We start from the raw sequence: 5815 nt of genomic DNA, 5'->3' as shown, positions 1-5815 counted from the left end.
GCGTTGCCTTCCATTTCTCTCCTCTCTATGCATGCTCACAGACCCAGGGACTTCGTAAAGTTTCTCAGTGTACCCAGTGTTTTCCCACTTGGGGGTTGCCACTCATGCTGTTCCCACCACATAAACACTTTCCCCCAGATTTATGCATGAATGTCTCCTTCTCTATTTTTTTCTTTCTGTTTTCTTTTTTTTTGAGGCAGAGTTTCATTCTTGTTGCTCAGGTTGGAGTGCAGTGGCACAAACTTGACTCATTGCAACCTTGGCCTCTCGGTTCAAACAATTCTCCTGCCTCAGCTTCCCAAGTAGCTGAGATTACAGGCATGTACCACCACTCCCAGCTAATGTTTTGTATTTAGTAGACGTGGAGTTTCACCATGTTAGTCAGGCTGGTCTCGAACTCCTGACCTCAGGTGATCCACCCACCTTGGCCTCCCAAAGTGCTGGGATTACAGTTGTGAGCCAACGCATCTGGCTTCCTTCTCATATTAAAGGTCTCCTTTTATGTGCCATCTCAGAGAGGTCTTTCCTGGCCACCTTACCCATGCTCCTTCTATTCTTTATCATTAGCTCTATCCATACCTTCATAAAACACTTTACAATTTCAATTATAGATTTTTGCTTGTTTATGCTTGCTTATGGCCTTTCTTCTCTACTAGACTTTGAGCTCTAAGAAGGACCCAAATCTGCCTTGGGTAGGTATTCACTTGTGTTTGCTGGATGAAGAATGAGTGAATAAATGGACAGTTCCATGAGTTAGCCATGTGATCAGAGCCCTGTGCCAAGAGCTTCTTACGTTTATGAGGATCCAACTGTTATTGGTTCTGACTTTTTATCTTTGCTGTGGCAGAATTGTGAGTGTGAAGCCAATTTAGAGAAGAACTTCACCTGGTAGTGTGTCTGAATTCTAGAGAAGGTAGGAACAAATTGAATATTTAATATGCATTTGTTATATTCAAGGAAGCTTAGGGGTTAAAAAGTTGGACAAGATGTGATCTTAGCCAGGTGGCTCACGCCTGTAAGCACTTTGGGAGGCCTAGGCAGGCAGATCACCTGAGGTCATGAGTTTGAGGCCAGCCTGGCCAACATGGTGAAACCTAATATTTACTGAAAATACAAAAAATTAGCCAGATGTGGTAGTGAGTGCCTGTAATCCCACCTACTTGAGAGGCTGAGGCAGGAGAATCACTTAAACCTGGGAGGAGGAGGTTGCAGTGAGTCAAGATCACACTACTGCACTCCAGCCTAGGGAGAGAAACTCCATCCCCTGACCTCCCACAAAAAAGATGTAATCTCTTTCCTGACTCATCTTGAAGTTTAGGGCATTGGAGTTGTCCTATAAACAGGTAAGTATAGCATGAGTGTGGTAGACAGACCAGCACTATGTGTTAAGTGCTGTTGTGCTACTGAGTTGTGCTGCAAGTGCTATGGGGGAGCATAGACACTACTTGGTTTTTAAAAATAGCATTTTGAAGGCAGTGATTTCATGCTCTAAATTTAATCTATTCTGTATAATCTATGGGCTTACGTATTTTTGGGTCTATATACCACTGGAAAAAATCTAGAGTGGAGCTGGCAAATCCATCTGTCCACCCTTCACTTATTGATTACATCAGAAAATATTTCACAGTCTCCTACAAAGGAACAGGCACTGTGCCTATTGTGCTAGGTACCAAGGATATTGCTACAAACTGGAGAGAGAAGCTCTGTGTTCTCAGAATGCCTTTACATCCATGAGAAAGATAGATGTTAAATAAGAATGATAATGTCAGATTTTGATAAGTATTATGGTAGAAAGAGAGTGTTGAGATTTAGAACCAGTGATGAGATGAGTCTACCCTAGGGAAGGTGACATCAGACCTGAAGCATGAAGGATGAGCAGGAGGTGCCAATAGGAGAGCTACAGGAAGAGCCTTGCATTCAGAGAGCATCCAAAGTAAGGGCTCGAAGCAGGACAAGCTGTGGATGTAAGGCTATGGAAAGTCGGTATGGCTGAGCCTAGTGGGGATGGGGGTGAGAGTAGGTCAATATAGCAAACCATGCCGGACCTGTGGGCTATGCTTAGGACTTTGAATTTTATCCTAAATTTTACCCTAAGAAAGACCAGAAGTTGTTGAAGAATTATAAGCATGGGATTGACAGCCTCTGATTTGTATTATTAAAGGGTTACTTCAGAAGTAAAGAGAAGGAATTGTGCTATGGTCTGAAAGTGTGACCCAAAATTCATTTGTTGAAACTTAATCCCCTTTGTGGCAGTATTAAGATGTGGTGTTTTGGATAAAGAAAATGTGGTACATATATACCATAGAATACTATGCAGCCATAAAAAAGAATGAGGTCATGTCCTTTGCAGGGACATGGTTGGAGCTGGAGACCATTATCCTTAGCAAACTAATACAGAAACAGAAAACCAAATACCACATGTTCTCACTAATAAGTGGGAGCTAAATGATGAGAACACATGGACACATAGAAGAGAACAACACACACTGAAGCCTACTGGAGGGTGGAAGGTGGCAGAAGGGAGACGATCAGGAAAAATAAGTAGTGTGAGGGAGAAGACCCCTTCCTCTTAAGCTTCTAAGACCTCTTTCCCTTAGCCTTCTACATTGCATTTCAAAAGGAGAAGTAAAAGTTGAAAATAGAAGGTACAAGGTCAGTGGAGGAGACAAAACCGGTGCCACCGGCCGGACCTGGAGGTTAAAGATCAAACCCCTCACCCTAGTTCTTATCCTATCTATAGCTCACAGGCATGGAATGGAGGAATCTTCCCCGGAAGGCATTGTTCTTGCTTAATCATGATTAGACCCCCACATAAGTCACGTGTCCCTCACTTACCTCATCTATCAGGACCCTCTCACATGTACTCATTAAGATTGTGAGCCTCTAAAAGAAGCCAGTATTTTCTAGATGGGGAGCTCGGTTCTTGAGACATGAGTAATCTGCCAAGACTCCCAGTGGAATAAAAAGCCACTTCCTTCACAAACCTGGTGTCCCAGAGGTTTTGTCTGCGGCGGGCCCTGCTATGGTGGGTACTAGGCTTAATACCTGGGTGATGAAATAATTATACAATAAGTTTACCTTGTAACAAACCTGCATGTGTACCCCTAAACAAAAAACACAAGTTAAAAAATAAAATAGTTGGGGTCTTTTGGGAATCGATTAAGTCATGAAGCCCTCATGAATAAATAGATTAGTCCCTTATGAAAGGGCTGGAAGGACTAGCCTAACTTCTTCTGCCATGTGACATCACAGCATTCATCCTTTTTTGCCCTTTTGAGCCTTTCCACTATGTAAGGGTACCTAAGTGGCCCCATCAATGAGGAAAGGGTCTTCACAAGAGACACTGGACCTGCCAGCACCTTGATCTTAGACTTCTCAGCCTCCAGAACCTGTAGCGCTGGTTTGAGAAATAAATTCCTATTTTTCATAAATTACCCAGTCTCAGATGTTTTCTTACAGCATCACACACAAGCTAAGCCACGTTGTAAAGAGAGTATGAGCAAAATTTTAACGATTTTTAATGATCACTATGAGACGCATCTTTCTATTTATATAACATGGATCAGCAAAAGTGTTTGAGTAACCTCTACGTGGCAAGCATGGTGCAAAAACAGAAAGTTACTGTGGATGGATTTGATCTACAATATTATTGGGCTTTTCTGTGGGGACAGAACTGCCATATTTTTCAAAACTGATTTCTTCATTCAATTTCAATTTCCTTTTCATGATTAGCTAAATCGAAAGCAAATGTTTAGGGTCCTTTTAACCTGTTCACCTCAAACCCTCTTTCTCCTTGTGAACAGATCTGTAATTTCCCAAAGTAGTGCGTGGCTGTGGCGTACAGTACTTATCCCGAAGAAGCAGGTTCTGCTGGGGGTTCATGCTTGAGTCCATTTTTCTTATCTTTCTCAAATGGCCGAAGTTAACTGATTTGAAAGGGCCTCATTTTAAATTACATTCATTCAGTGAAAACAGAAATTAACACTTAGAGACATCTATATGCTAATGATTGTAGCTCAGGGAATTCACTTCTAACCTTTTCAAAAGGCACTGGTAAAGAGCCATTTCACTTGAAAGCAACTTAGTAAAACTGGTAGATTAATTAAATACCAAAAAATTTCTTTAAGAATCATTATTTCATTTATCATTTATGCCATTATTTTTTCTTTTTTATGTGAGCTACCTTGGTTCATATCGTGCCTTCTAGGACACATTATTTAGCAGATTATTTGAGACGAATAATGCAGAATCCAGTGTGGTAATGTGATGCTATGAGTTTGGAAGATAGCAAAAGAACAAAAGACAAACAAAGGAAATCTGTTCATCAAGGCCACCCCTAGTTCATGTTGCAGCTTTGTGCAATTTTTTTTTAAAGGGCCTTCTGTCAGTAAAATCCCTGGGAAAGGGGACAAGCCCAGGGGTAGTAAATGGACTCTAGGTACAAAATCCACTTGCTCCTTCTGTCACTTGCCCTGCGCAAAGAACAAATTGCACAGCTGTCCATGGCATCCTTTAGTGGCTCTCTGTCTCATTGCTCCATCTTACTTATCTGTGTTCACCTTATATCTACTTATTTTCATCCATGATTTCATGTGTTTAAATTTTACTATCAGGGAAAATCTAGCGTTTTCCATCTACCTATCCCCTAAAGAGTAAACTCTGACAAGGATTCATTTTGGAGGAGGATACATTTTGTTGAGCTGTGTGAAGGGGAGAAGACCATGTGCCTGAACAGAGCAGTCCCTTCAGAGGACACATTCATGAAGCAAAAAGAACTTGTTGTTAATTTCACATGCAATATATATCGCTCTTATTTTCTGAATAAGCAGCAAGAACTGTAAATTTTACCTCATGGGGGTTTGCAGTTAGACCTATCTGTGAACCCTGGTTCAGCCTGACGCCAGTTCATGTGACTTTATTCATATTATTTAATCTCTTTGAGCCTTTGTTCTTTCATCTGTAATATGGGAACAATAACATGGACTGGGAGGGTTAAATGAGAAAATGCATGTAAAGTGCTTGGTAAAATGCTTGGCACAGGGTAAATGCTCTGTAGAAGGTAAGACCTGAAGTGATGAGGAGAAATTAAAGAAATAAACATTTGAAAACATTTCTGCTCTCAGAAGCTATACCCTAGAAAATGTTTCCCAAAGCTGACATAAAGACCTCAGATACCTAAGCTGGCAATATTGTATGACCCCTTTGCTATATATTCTTTATTCAAGCTTCCCTTATACTTTCTCTTTGATCCACATCCTAAAAAATGATACTCTGAAATCATCAATGTGGATCATATCAATAAATGGTCCAAGTTATCTTTATTTCTCCTCCATTTTTTAACAACTATAAAACTGAGCAAGTTTTGACATATATTTGTACCCATAAAACTTTCACCATGACGCGGAGGTTGCGGTGAGCCGAGATCGCGCCATTGCACTCCAGCCTGGTTAACAAGAGTGAAACTCCGTCTCAAAAAAAAAAAAAAACAAAAACAAAAAACAACAACAACAACAACAAAAAACAAAATAATAAATGTATCCATTACCCCAAATGTTTCTTCGTATGATTTTGTTACTCCTCCTCTTTACTCTTCTACCCTCTATCTTCACTGCCCCCTCCCCATCCCCAGGCAACCACTAATCTGCTTTCTGTCCCTATAAATTAGATTGCATTTTCTAGAATTTGATACAAATGGAATCATATCCATTCGTATGTGCTCTTTTTTGTTGTTGGTGGTGGTCTGATCTGGCCTCTCTCACTCAGCATCATTATTTTGAGGTTTATTGTTAAGGTAAACATTTTGTCCCCAGTAAGG

This window comes from Sapajus apella, unplaced genomic scaffold (assembly GCF_009761245.1).
Source record: "Sapajus apella isolate SASKATOON/1434 unplaced genomic scaffold, GSC_monkey_1.0 scaffold18, whole genome shotgun sequence".
Classification (NCBI taxonomy): domain Eukaryota; kingdom Metazoa; phylum Chordata; class Mammalia; order Primates; family Cebidae; genus Sapajus; species Sapajus apella.
Note: the sequence above shows the minus strand (reverse complement) of the source record.